Source organism: Rhinatrema bivittatum, chromosome 3 (genome assembly GCF_901001135.1).
Source record: "Rhinatrema bivittatum chromosome 3, aRhiBiv1.1, whole genome shotgun sequence".
NCBI lineage: Eukaryota > Metazoa > Chordata > Amphibia > Gymnophiona > Rhinatrematidae > Rhinatrema > Rhinatrema bivittatum.
In genome coordinates, this window is record NC_042617.1 from 296908205 (window position 1) to 296923108 (window position 14904).

At 44.6% G+C, this 14904-nt stretch overlaps 1 protein-coding gene across 5 annotated transcripts in view; it reads left to right on the top strand.

The window, feature by feature from the left end:
* Positions 1-14904, top strand: part of LIMA1 (LIM domain and actin binding 1) — a 236304-nt gene that overhangs the window by 128202 nt on the left and 93198 nt on the right. The window lies entirely within an intron of this gene.

Genomic DNA, 14904 nt, shown 5'->3' on the forward strand with positions numbered 1-14904 from the left:
CCACCTGAATTACCTAGAATGTTTTACTACTACTTTAATGGAATATAAATCAAGTAAAATAATGCAGTGTCATAAAAAAAATGTAAATGCATGTGTACAGTTTATTTTATTTCGGGTTGTTTTTTGTTTTTTTTAACATATTTTGAAAAGTTCATGTTTGGTAGGTTTGTTTGTTTTTTTAAAGTATTTTTTATTGAATTTTCAAATTATACATAAAGACACTGTTAATTACAGAAAAATTTAAAAATAACATAATCACTTTTACATTCAGTTTTAAACCAGTAAAAAAAATCTGATCAAATTTATAAGTAATCTGGGAGGCAAGATAATTTTAAGCAGAATACTTCAAGGATAATTGTTCTTTAGTTTGCAAGAGAGCTGCATTTTGTTTACTCATTAATATTTCAAAAATAAACATTTTTGAAAATTGTCTGATTCCAGGGGTACAAGGAAACTTAATAATCCTAATTGTTATGCCCATTGGCACTTGTTTCCCCTTTTTGCTTTGGGAGGCAATCTGTAGCATAGGATTCCTAATGTGTGAGGACTGCTTTGCTGCTTATCCTCTGAGCAAGCAGAGTTGCTTACCTGTAATGGATATTCTCCAAGGACAGCAAGATGTAAGTCCTCACAAAACCCAACCATATCCCCTTGAAGTTTTATTCTGTTTTTAAATACTAAATTACAAGATCGAATGGACCCTCGCGTGGACGAGGGGCATAATGGCATGTGTGGGCTTGCTCAGTGAAGCACAGCTAAAGTTCTAGATACTGTGACAAGTTTTTCATGCCAGGCTCCATCAGATGTTACCTGAGTGTGAGGACTGACATACTGCTGTCCTCTGAGAACACCAATTACAAGCAATCAACTGTATCCTTTCTCATAAAGAGAACACTCTTCCCATGTGGGTTATGATGACACATGCGTTTTGGCTACTGCAGTGTTATCCCTGTTTATCACTTGCAAACTTAGCTGTCCCCATAAGCTTCAGTATCAATTTTACCTGATGATTACTAGATGTGTGCTTTGGAAATATTTTCCAATAAACAAATGCATTTATTTTCAAGACTGACTAATGCTGTGTAGTATAGTCATGTTGCATCCAAAATGTCAGTGGAGGAGTGCCCAGTAATTTGAGCTCCTACCTGTCCTAACATGTTTTTTTATTTCTTTTATAATGACTGTACTGAAGTCCTGTCTTCAAGATAACAAGGATTTGGGCATAACCACTAGATCTCCTTTGACCACCTTCCTGTTGGTGCCATGGATAGATAGATTTGTAGTTTGCACTGGGGAAGCCTCTAGTGATTCCTTGGCAGGAGCATATACACTGTTGCCAGAGCTGTAGTGTGCCCTGTGCTGTGACTATCCATGTAAGAGCTGGGAGGTGCAGGATATGTCAACCCTCTTGTTGAAGAATTTGTATTGCTTGAAGAGCCTGGAGCAATTGGTGGGGTGGGGGGGGGGGGGGCACTCTGGCAACATCAGTTAGCAGTGTAGTGGAGGCAGGCCATGTGCTTTAGAGGAAGTATGGGTTTTTTGTTTTGTTTTTTTTTGTTTGTTCTTGAGTTTATGGCCATAGGCACATCCTGAGGTTAGTTGTAAAGGACAGGCCACCGCTGCTGGAATTTTCAGCCAGGAAGCTGCTTGTCAGTTTTAGCCTGGTCAACAGCAGAGAGGGCCACTTTTCCTGTAAACTCATGTTAGGGAGAGTGATAGAGTGAACTTGAAAGCACCTAAGGTTGTCACCTTACACACTATATTAAACTAAGTGTTTTGATCCATTTTTTGATTCTTCTAATGGAAGTACAAACTATTAGCCATTTTATGATGCTATATTCGTGGACCATGCCTCTTGACTCAAAATAAAGATGCTGAATACTGAACTAAAGAGAATGTACTTGAGTTTCCTGAGAAGAATCAGGAAACTATATCATCACCAATGGACATGTTAGAGAGGTTTTGGAATATCCTAAAGAGGCTATCCCTCCAATTGCAGAGATCTATTTATCCTTGCACAAAACAAGAGATGTGTGAGGAAAATGCTAGGCTGGGCAGTTTGGACATTTAACAATCTATATTGGAGTTGCAGCCAGCAGGAAGTTACCTGGGTAAACTTTAGCTGGGATATTCAGTGGTACTTGTGCAAGTAAGTCTGCTCTGAATATATCTTCCTAAAGATGCTTGGGTAACTTTAGGAGCATGATTTCCCCAACCAGACTTACCTACCTAAATTAATTCGGGTAGCTTTTGATATCTTCCTAAATTTAGGCCATGCCCCTGGACCAATACCTATCCTGCCTTTTCTTTATTGGCTACATTTTACCCAGGCAACAAGTTACCCACACAAAATTTCATCAGTCAGTGGGGCAGGGAATTTAGATCCTTAGAGCTTTGGACAAATCCTTTTCAATATGAACATTGTCAAATTTTGCAAACTTCCTTGGAGGCAGCTGCTGCTGCTGCTGGTACTCTGTTAATCTTTTTTGAGCTTGATAGAGTTAACACCCTGAAATTGTTTTTGTCATTAAAAAAAAAAATACTCCCAAATTTTCTTTTATAATTTTAAATCTGTCTTTCCATTATTTCCAGGTTTACTAAACACAAGCACTTTTTTTTTAATGTGCCAAACATTGCAGTAGCACAGTTTTTCCTCTGTACCTTTTTAAGTACCTGGTTAAATAATGAGATTACTTCTTTGAGCCTAATTATTTAAGAATGTTTCTACAAGGTAGTCTCTGCAATGTCTGTTTTGAGTACTGCTCCTTGATTTATTATTCTTGTGGTTTTGTGGGTTTAGCATTCATACCTGCTTATCTGATATTGTGGTACCTCCTGCACTTAATTTCACAAGTATAGAAAATAAGAAAAATGAGAATTGAATTTTCAGTATTTTGGTCTCTTTAGTGGGCCATGACATTTTGATGCACATAGTATTTCTTATGCTGTGTTTCTGTTTTGGAAACAAGAATTTGTTTCCCTTTATTTCTCGGATAGATCCTTGCAAATATGGAAAGCTATTTATAAAATTAAGCATTAGCTAAAATTCTTAGGAAAGGGATTGGAAGGAAATACTCAGGTTAACTTTAATTTTTTAAATCTATCTTTTTTCTTTTACATAGTAAATGATAGCAAATAGACCAAAGTGATCCATGCAGTCTGCCCAGTAAGGCGTTAAGGGTTGTACTTCTGCTTCATGCAGTTCCCTCGCTGCCTTGTTCAAGGATTGCAACTGTTTAATTTTTCCCCCCCAATTTTTGCTCTTTCCTGTTTCCTTTCTCCTTCTGCAACTTGGCTGCTGTTCCTCCTAGCCCAACTACTTGCTCTTTCTGGCCCGACACTGGCTCTTCTGCGCAGCCCAGTGCTGACGCTGCTGCTGCCTGCTATGGGTGGCCACTGCACTCTGACCATTGGCTTTAGAGATAGGGACTTCTGTGGAATAAGCCGCACTGGTGATTGGCAGGAGAGTGTCTTATTCTCACGCTTCAAGATTTTTTGTTTGGATGCAGGCAAAAACAGAAGTTTGTGTGTTTTGTGTTTAAATAGGTACAAAAAGGAACATGGTAGGCAAACTAGAAAAGCTGTGAGCAGACATAGGAAAATAGATGCCAAAGAATGTCTTTTTCAATATCTTTATTGGCTGGAGACGTATAAAACAATAAAATTGCCTGACTCAGGCCAAGTTTCGCCACAACCCAGTGGCTGCCTCAGGGGCTCGCAAATTTGAACATGTTCTATAGATAATTAAACATGATGCGTAGCACAGGCGTATCTTAATTGGAAAAAGTGGCTCATACACTCTAGGTGGCTCCATATACTAATGGTGCCTCATATGTTTATGCCGCTGGTCATTGTATACAGTCTTCGCTCAAGAAGCTGTTTAGAAGCTGTTTAGAAGCTTCTGTTAAATTCCTCTCTTGGAAGATTTCTAGAGGTTCTCTTTTTCTCCTAGGACAAGCAGGATGGTAGTCCTCACATGTAGGTGACATCATTCGATGGAACTCGGCACGGAATTTGACTGACAGGCTGAGCATGCCCAGCCTGCTGCTATCCGTACGTCCATGTGAGGTCCCCCTTCAGTCTCTTCTTTTCCACAGTGCAGTAGCCTCGCAGTTGTGGAGCTCCAAATCCTCAAGTTTTTTGCAGTTTTTTCTGTGTCAGGACCCCTTCGCATTTGGTTCCTTTTTTCGGTAGGTACCCTTGGCTTTTGCCTTTGTTATTCGCGGTCGATTCCCCCACACTGGGGTGCCAGTCTGTCATCGACCGCGCACCGGCCTCTTTTTTTTTTTTTTTTTTTTTTTATATATGGCGTCATCAGGTCTTTGGTGCCCGTGGATCATGTCCATCATGGATCTGCATGAGTTGTGTATCCTCTGCCTGGGGGTGTCGTTTGTGTGACCAAATGACTCCCAAAGGGCGTCGTACGTGCCTGGATAAAATGGAGAAGCTCTTCTGCTCTCCAAAACCCTCTACTTCGGCTTTGGTATCCTCTACACCTAAGGAATGCGGAGAACCGTCCCCGTCTCCTCCCCTGGTGGTCCCGCTCTCCAGTACCCCTAAGGATCAGGGAGAGGAAGATCGATCCTCTGTGGTCTCTCCACTCCCCCTAACCTCGGGGTCATAGTCTTCCTCTGCGCTGAGGAAATATCGGGCTGAGCACCGGAAATCCAGGCAACACCAGTCACCGTCCTGCCATGGGTCCAGTTCCGAAGCAGTATCGGCAGTTCCCAAGCCACCATCGAGGTGGCACAACCCCTGGTAGCCTGAGGCATTCCCCACTGGCAACGGTGCTGGGCGCTATGCCTCCTCATGATCCTTCTGAGGATGTGCCGGCGACACCTCGTCCCCCTCCATCAGTCCTTACTATCCAGGACTTTCAGAAGAAGTTGGACCACAGGATGCAATCTGCGGTGTTGGGGGGCTAGTTGGACCCTCGGAACTTGCCGCTGCCGGCCCTGACCCCTAGGGCTGGACCGAAATGGGCAGGCACGGACAGCTGGAGGAAAGTACTTCCTCGGCCAGTAGAAGGGCTTGTGAGAGCCCGGCCTGGAGGACTTCCTGGTGGCGGAAGGGCCTTCAGAAGGGGTGGCAGAGAGTTGCTGAAGAATATCATGCTGATCTTTCCACTGCGCCATGACCTCTCACCTTATCCCCAAACAGGTTCCCGCCTGTACAGGGGAGGTCCGTAAGCCTGTCTGAACCTCTGGTCGGAGACCGGATGCCCGGAGGCAACCCAGCCGTCTGGCACAGACGCCTCTGGCGGTTAGGCGGGCTGCGGTCTCAAAAACGTCATAGGTAGACCTGTCTATCCACTTCAAGCCCCATATTGCAATTGTCCCCAGCCACAGGAAGTACCTCCATTTTCTGGTAGGGTCGGCACATTTTCAGTACAAAGTGCTGCCCTTTGGGCTGGCTTCAGTCCCACGCGTCTTTATGAAATGCTTGGTGGTTATGGCTGCCTACCTCAGGCGTCACTCAGTCCATGTCTTTTCATACCTGGACGATTGGCTGATCTGGAGCGACTTCCACTCCGGGGCCCTGAATGCACTGACCTTGATAGTTCATACCTTACAGACATTGGGATTCGTTATCAACTTCCCCAAGGCACATCTCAATCTGTCTCCATGGCTGGACTTTATCGGCACCAGGTTGGATACAGTACAAGCAAGGGCTTTTCTGCCCAAGGATTGAGCGGATGCCCTCTCCTCACTGGCCACCCTCATTCGCAACAGCAAGAGGGTGCCGGTCCCTCTGCTGCTCTGTCTGCTGGGCCATATGGCAGCCTCAGTCCACGTGACACCCTTGGCCCGCCTCCGCATGCGGGACCCTCAGTGGGCCTACCGGTCCCAGTGGCGGCAGGCACCCCAGAATCTGGAGGCGCCCATGAATGTCACAGACCCTCTTTGCCTCTCCCTGACCTGATGGGAGACCCTGCCCAATCTGGAAACCGGGCTCTCATTTCAGCCCACGCCGCCTTATATGACCCTCACCACACCTATGCCTCACCTCAAGGGTGGGGTCCCACACAGATGGCCTACATACCCAGGATCGTTGGACTGCGGCCGAGGCCCGCTACCAGATAAACTTCCTAGAACTGTGGGCGATCCAGTACATCTTGTGGGCCTTCCAGGACAGGCTGTCCTCCAAGGTCATCCTCATCAGAATGGACAACCAAGTGACGATGTGGTACATCAACAAGCAGGGCAGCATAGGCTCCTTCCCCCCTCTGTCAGGAAGTGATACAGGTCTGGGATTGGGCCCTTTCCAGAGAGATGTATCTACCTTCCTGCCAGGTCACCTAAACATTCTGGCATCCAGCCACACAAGTGGTCCCTGAGCCCGGCGGTGGCAGCCGACTTATTCCATCGCTGGGGCATGCCAGACATGGACCTGTTCGCCTCTCCCCACAATCACAAGGTGAGCATGTTCTGCTCCCTGATTCCGGGGAAGGGCCATCCGACCTGCGACGCGTTCTCCCTTCACTGGGGATAAGGCCTCATATACACGTACCCTTCTATTCTGCTCCTCTGAAGGACTCTAATAAACTGCAAGAGGATGGGGGGACCATGATCCTGGTGGCACCCTCCTGGCCGAGGCAGCTGTGGTTTCTTCTGCTCCAGGACCTGTCCGTGAGCACTCCAGTTCCACTGGGGATGGCTCCCGACCTCCTATCGCAGAACCAGGGCAACTTGCGCCATCTGAACCTCCAGGCCCTGGCCCTCACGGCATGGATGTTGAGCGCATGATCCTTCAACCCCTGCAGCTCGGATGGTGTCTCCAGGGTCTTGATTGAATCCTGGAAACCTTCCACCCGAAAATGTTACAGCTCGAAGTGGAAGTATTTCTCCACCTGGTGCGGCGGCCAAGGACTGGACCTTTTCTCCTGTCCGCTACCCCGCCTGCTGGATTACCTTTGGTACCTGTCCAAGTCTGGCTTCCAAACCAGCTCTGTCAGAGTACACCTCAGGCCCTCAGCAACTATCACTAGGGGATCACTGGTGCACCCATCTGTCCAGCTGCTGGTTGGGGTTTCATGCGGGGCCTAGTTCAACTGAGGCCCCCGCCAGCAACCCCGTGGGTTCTCAACATTGTCCTGGCAAGGCTCATGCAGCATCCATTCGAGCTTCTCAAATCCTGTGACCTGAAGTTCCTCACCTGAAGTTATGTTCCTTGTGGCAATCACTTCCGTTCCTGGGGTCAGTGAGATCCAGGCCCTGGTCATGTATGCTCCCTATACGAAATTCTTCCATGATCGTGTGATGCTGCGCATGTATCTAAAATTTCTGCCGAAGGTGGTGACTACTTTCTATGTCAACCAGTCAATCATCCTTCCCACGTTCTTCCCACAGCCTCATTCTCACCCAGGGGAACGTGCTTTCAACACCCTGGACTGCAAGCGGGCGCTTGCTTTCTACTTGGATCATACAATGAGCCATAGGCAGTCTACCCAGCTGTTTGTGCCTTTGGACACCAATAGGCTGGGAGCAGTAGTGGGGAAGTAGACCCTATCCAACTGGCTAGCGGATTGCATTGCCTTCTGCTACGAGCAGGCAGGCCTCCAGCTGGCTGGCAGGGTGAAGGTCACTCTATGCAGGCTATGGTGGCATCAGTGGCCCATCTATGTGTAGTCCCTGTGGCCGAAATCTGCAGGGCTGCGACCTCTCCACACTTTCGTGGCTCACTACTGTCTCAACAGGGATAGTTGCCAGGACAGCACTTTTGGCCAGTCTGTCCTCCGCAATATATTCCAGTCCTGAATCCAACTGTTTTCATCATGCTCTCTGTGGGACCAGACCGCCCCTGTTTTTCCCCACAGCGCCACGGTTGTGTTGTGCCCATTGGCACCCTGTTCAGCTACTGTGGGTCCCTCTGATCTCACGGAGCAGTCTAGAGCTCTGTAATCACTCACATGTGAGGATTACCATCCTGCATGTCCTAGGAGAAAGTGCAGTTGCTTAACTGTAACAGGTGTTCTCCTAGGACAGCAGGATGATAGTCCTCAGGAATCCCGCCTGCCGCCCCCACGATGTTGGGTTCGCCTTCGGTTTATTGTGTTATTTTTCTTGCTTGTATATTTTGCTATTTTACGAGACTGCAGGGGGACCTTGCGTAGATGCTCGGATAGCAGCAGGCTGGGCATGCTCAGTCTGCCAGTCAAAGTTTTCCCTGCTGGGCTTCATCGGATGATGTCACCCACATGTGTGAGGGCTAACATCCTGCAGTCTTAGGAGAACACCTGTTACAGGTAAGCAACTGCGCTGTCCCTTTGTGTTTTATTTGATGTAAGCATTTCTGCTTTCAACTTCTCACTTGTCTCAGTGGTAACGCCTTCACTTCAGGATTGGAAGGATTAATCCCATCCTTTTTCAATCTGTACCTCAGCTTTTTAAGGCTGAGTGTCTGTCAACCTTGCACAAGGGGCCCCAGGTCCTCTAGTCTTGGGCTGAGTTCTGAGCTGCACAGAAAGTCTAGTGTCTTCCCAGTCTCTGGGTATGTTGGGGGGCTTGTCTTGATCCAGAATAGGCAGAGGTTTCCTGACTGAAGTGAGAGTCAGTAAATGGTTAGCTCATGTGTGAGATTTATCCCACTGAGGTCCCCCGGGGCATATGAGTATCACCAGCTCCTGGGTTCTGTAATGACCACTTTGGATCTATTTCCCTACAGCCAGGGCTCACCTATAGTTTCAGATGTCTGTTCTGCTAGCCCCCGCAGTCCAAGCAGTGTGAGGTGTATCTCCCTGTTGGCAGTACCACAAGCTATTAAAAGGCATGGGGCTGGATTCTCCTAGATTGGTTGTGGGTATGTCAGACATAAGCTTGGTGTGCTAGGATGATTTGTCATCTCTCATATAGCTCAGGGATCTGGCCCAAAGAAGAAGCAGCATGTGGTCTGTAATCATACCAGAAAGCAAGGTGATCAGGCTGACCTGGATACAGTTCCTGCCCTTAATGATTGCTTATATGAACGGCAAAGGGATTCATGGAGACCAGTGATAGCCCAGAAAGAAAGCAGATTGTTTTTGTGGGTGGAGCAGAATTTATTACAAGGGTAGCTCACATTTAAACTAACTTCATCAACTGGAATAAGTTGGACCCCAGAGAGTGTGAACACAGACTAGAAACTTTACTGAACAGAATAGATTATGGGGATCCCCCGACAACTGAATTTGATGGCGACAGATTATTCATCTTCCAGGGGCAGGTGGGCAGAAGAGTTCAGTGATTACCCATGGCCTGGTACACCAGAAACCGGCTTTTTTTACTTTTCAGCCTAACCCTTCAGGAGTGTTAGTTCATTGAATATTTTTCTGGAGTCTCATGATGCTTCTTTAAAATTTTTGACCATTTCTTCACTCATTAATCTCAATCTTAAAATACTAGTTAGGGTGTTGGCTGAGCACTGAAACCGGATATTACCCAATCTAGTGCACCATGATCAGGCGGGCTTCATTCCCAACTGGTCTGCCACAGATAATGTTTGTAAAATAGATTTACTTTGGGTACGTAAAGAAGAGGTTCCCAGCATTTTATTTTTGGTTGATGCGAAGAAAGCCTTCAGCATGGTGCACTGGCCATTTTTGTTTAAGACTCTGGAGAAGATGCAATTTGGTCCTTTCTTTCTCCAGTGGGTTAAGACACTCTATCATTTGCCTATTGCATGGGTAAAGGTCAATGGGGGCTACAGGGGCAGCTTTACAATTGGCCGGGGAACAAGATGAGGTTGCCCATTGTCTCCTTTGCTCTTTTTTAAGAACCTTTCACTGCCAGGGGTACATCTCTCCGATGATATTAAGGGGGTTATGTTGGATGCTTTACACTTTATTTGCTGCTGATGATTCTTTTTACCCTTACTGACCTCATTTCTTCCTTGGAAGTAGTCTTGACTGAACTAACTCACTTTAGTGCCATATCAGGCTTTAAGGTCAATTTTGAAAAGTCTGAAATTCTGAATATTAATCTGGACATAGCATCTGTTAGTATCATTTGCCAAACCTACCCATTTAGATAAGCCAAGAGTTCCCTGAAATATTTAAGGGGTACACATTTTGGGCTGATGTGGATTTTATTTTCCCTAAACTATGGGACGGTGGTAAAAGCTATTGATAGACCTGAATAAATGTGATGGGGAACATTTTTCTTGGTTGGGCCACATTGCCATAGTCAATGAATATTCTTCCGAGGTTTTTGTATTTGTTTATAACCCTGCCTTTATATATCTTACTGTGGCGCTCCTGCATTCTTGGCAAAAGAAGATTTTTTTTTTTTTTATTTCATCTGGAAACGGAACCCCCCTAGGGTTTCCAGGTCCACGCTCTTTCGGCCTAAATGACTGGGAGGTTTGGGAGTACCCAATTTATTGTGGTACTATGCGGCTTCTCAACTTCGTGCCCTTCTTGATTTTCATCAAATCTGTATTATCAAACCATGGGTTAGTTTGGAGCAAACCTTGTTAGGTGCGATGCCTTTGTTGGCATTTCCCTGGCAGCCGCAGTCTCCTTGGCGTCCTCTTTGTTGCATTTCTTTTTCATTACAAACCACGCTGAGGGTATGGTCTCAGTGGAAGTTAAAATTCATGGGTCCTAGTTCTCATTTTTACCTTTCTCATCTTTTTCACAACAAATCCTTTCATTTGGGACTGCATCTCAAGGTGTTTGTGTCTTGGAAAGAGTGTGGCTTATTGTGTATAGAGAACTTCCTTTGAATGGTGCTGTATTGTCTCCTATTGATATTTTAACCAAGTACCATATGGGGAGGATAAAGTTCTTAGAATATGCCCAACTTCGGCATTTTATTGTAGTGTTGCAGAGGACGGCGGCTGTACGAGAGGAACGGTCCTTATTTAAAAATTATTGCAATCAGGCTGATTCCTTAGGAGGTTGGGTTTCTAAAGTGTTTGCTTAATGGATCTCTCCCAGACAAACTTTCCTACGTCCAAGCTTGGGAAACAGACCTGGGGAAACCAACTAAGTGATGTTGATTGAGACTCCATTTTTTTCTTGTGCTAGCAAGTGTTCTATCTCTGCTCATCTCCCTGAAAATTGTTATAAGGTATTATTCCATTGGCATCTAACTCCCTCTGGGCTCCATCGTACTTAGCCCTCTGTGAATGCCTTATGTTGGTGACACTGCGGAGAGGAGGGATCTTACATACATATTTGGTGGAGTTGGGCGTCAGATTGTTGGGTGGATATCAACTATTTTGGAAGTGGGGGATGTATTGGATGCCCGCTATATTCTGCTGGGGAAACCAGTAGAGGGTCTTATCGTTCCACCACAGCGGTTATGTCAGCAAATTTTTATTGCAGTTAGATGTGAAGTCGCTGATGCTTCCTTCTATTCAGAAGATCTTATCTAATTTATATAATAATTACAGACTAGCTTATCTTACGGCTCTTGTCACAAACACGTGCCACTCTTTAGGAAAATCTGGGACCCCTTCAATAAATGGCATCAATCCCAATCTCAAGATATGCATGCCCTTTAACTTATATTTACGTGGGTTTTGTTTTACTAAGCGTTTCCACACACTGATTCTTTTCACTTGCTTCAACTTGCTCTCTGTCGGCGTGTGCTCTCAAGGTGCCTCTTCTTTCTGGTTAAAGATTGGAGTCACTGGAGTAGAGCAACAGGCTAGCTGCTAGTGGATGCCACCTTGCAAAACCCTGACATCCACAGAGACTTGTACAAATGTCCATTGCTTCACTTTTAAAGAAGTGTTTGAGGTAAAACATCCCATCCGATTGCGTTCTGCTGTCTCATCAGGATCATATTCTCCATTGCCCTTGTGAGTTCAGAGAACATTAACTTGTTACAGTTCTTTGAAATATGCACAAAGCCACAAGTCAGTAAAGAGCGCCAGTTGTAAAACAAAGGACACTTCTAGTTAGCTTTCTAAAGCAGTGTGCAGAATATGAGCAGAAGTGTCATGTTAAAGGAGGGTGAAAATTAAATACCAATATAGCCACTAATTCTCTTTAATTCCCTAAAGTCTTTAAATCTTGTTCTAGTTTGTCCAGCACACTGTAAGTCTTACTGGGAGCAGTTATGCAGCACTGGCAGGTATTAGTCCAGATGCTAGTAGAACTGTATGAGATTGTTTATTTCTGTTTTGCTTTTTAAAGGTCGAGGGAAGGCTTGACAGACTACACAAGCCTGTTTTCTGCCTGAAGTATCTTTGAGTTTAAATGTAAACATACTAATCAGAACGGTGGCATGCAAGTGTAAACTTTAAGCATTTAAATTAAATTGTAATTATGTTTAATGCAATGTTATGTATTTATATTGTAGATTTATTTTCAGAGATGAATGTTATTCACCTTAAATTTACTAAATTGTGCTATAAATTGTATTGCTTTTGAGATGAATGTTATCTACTTCAGAATTACTAAATTGTGATGGAAGGCAGAATAAAAGTGATTAGATTAAATTCTCAGCAAACTACCACTGGGAAAAACAGCACATTTGGATCTTGTTTTTGAAGTAATGTATTTGATGCTTCCCATTATTTTATTTTATTTTTTTAAAGGGCTGAAGACAGTATTTTCAATCGATAAGCAGAGCTGAATTAGCCACTTGTGGGGTGACTTTGGTGCACTGAATGGCTCAGTCTCTCCTAGCTAGTAGAACTTTTAGCTCTAATGAGCATGTGTGAGAATTCCTGTTCAGGTGTTGCCTTGTGAAGCCTCCTCCGTTTTTTTGTTTTGTTTTGTTTTTTCATCTGAACACAACATGGATGAGTACTGTTTTGGTTTTTTTCTTCCATTTTTTGTACTTTGTATTTTTTTGCTATAAAAGTTGCCTTGCTGCCTCAGCAGCACCCCCAACAGTACTTTTCAGTGCTACGAAAGGGAAAAAAAAGAAAGTATTTGCAGCCTTAAGATGTCTGGCAAACTAAGGCTATAGTAAGTAGATTTAAGAACTGTATTTGCTGCAAAGTAATATCCATTTCAGATGGACATGAATTCTGCTACTGTTGCCTGGAACCCAGAGCACAACCAGGCCAACTACTATAATTTATAGATGGATGTCCCTGCATACACAACATGCCAGAGCTTATAAAATGGAGAGTGCATAAGTCTTAGAAGTCGCAACCCTTCCTCCTCCTGCAGTGCAACATAGTCTGCCTCACTAGGAAAAGTTGAACTGGAGCTCCTCAAAAACTTCCCCTTTGGCAAGGCAAGCCAAAATGTACATCAAAGAAACCCCCCCGAAAAGTTGCCCCTGCGCACGCCGAGCCTATCTTGCATAGGCTCAGCAGCGCATGCAAGCCCAGTTGATGCATGCTAGAAATCATTGAAATATTCAGCACCATTGAAGCATAAGACATTGGTACCTTAAAAACATGGATGCCATTGATTCAAGAATTTATGGTGCCCTCTATGCCTCGAATCCCAGACAATGGAGCATTCTCATATTAATTACATGTTGAATTATGGACACATCTTTATGTGGACCATCTAAGATCATGAGCAGAGGGAGATATACCGCTAATCCCTTCCAATCACCAATCACAAGGTTGTTGGCAGGTTTGTAAGATACCAGATCCCCATATGTTCTCTAGTGCCTCTTACTTCTAATAGGCCTCTAGATCAAGGACAAGAGCCGATCCTAGTCTCAGAAGATGTTCCACCACCCACTCCCAGGTTAGAGGACACATCAGCCACTCGAAATAGTGAGCTGGTGAAAAATGTTTTTACTTCTTTGCAAAAGAAAAGTGTGTTCTATGCTGTCCTCTCTGGTATTGTTAGCATCCTCCCACAAGGAGTCCCAGTATCCCCCAACATTCCACTGCAATTGAGTACACCATCAGAACCCTTGTTACGAGGTGGTTCTTTATCTTATTCACTTGCAGTGGAGTCCAGCCATTCAGAGATCATTCACCTAGACTATTACCCTCTAAGGCAACCAAGTGGGCCCCCACACACACAAGTCACCGCTTTCATTATGGGGTCCTCTGTTAGTGTTCTCACACCCTTAAGTTCAGAAGAGGTATCAACAATCCCCTTGGATCCACTACCAGTGCCACCAGAGCATTCCTCCCCTCCAGAAGACCTCTCTTATTCAAAATTCTTAGATAAACTAAGAAAAGCACTTGGAATAAATATACGCAAATATAAAAATCGTCGTGCAGAGGTCTTTGGCTGCTTCCAAATTTTGGACATGCCAGCAGAACAGGCAGCTTTCCCCAGTCACAGTACTCTACAACAGCTACAGATGAAAATGTGGAAAAACCACATCTCCTGTACTCAAACTGCAAAGAAGTTAGACATCAAATATAGAGTACAGAAATCGCCAGGTTTTGGATTAGTCCTGTTACCTCATCAATCCATTGTCATTGAATTCACCCTGAAAAGAGCAAATAAAACAATTTCAGCACATCACCAAGAAGTGTTTTTCAGAGCTCCATTCTCACCAGTTTACATGGTGCAATACTTGCATGATTGTATACAAAAGCTAAAACCCTTTCTTCAATCTACTGAAAGTGGTAATTATCCACAGTAGCTTCTGGATTCTGAAGAGTGCATGCACTATCTTGTCCAATCAGTCTATGAAACATATGATACTATATTGCATACCTCAACAGCTTCTGTTGGAGCACAAGAAGCATATGCAATAACATTCGTGACAAGTTGGCAGATATTCTATATTTGGAGGAACACCTATTAGGAGAGAAGCTCAGACAAACTGTTGCTCAGATAAAATAACAAAATAGAGCAGTCAGTTCTCTCCTGAACATTCTTAAAGTTGCTTCTTCTATACTTTTAAGAGATTGCACTTGCTGAGGCACCCCTTCTGGAATTTTCAAAAATACTGGCGTATGCCTCTTCCCACTCAACTAGTTCTGGCTCATACTTGACAACATGATCGCTGTTATCCTAAAGCAATACACAAACCCAGCCCAAGC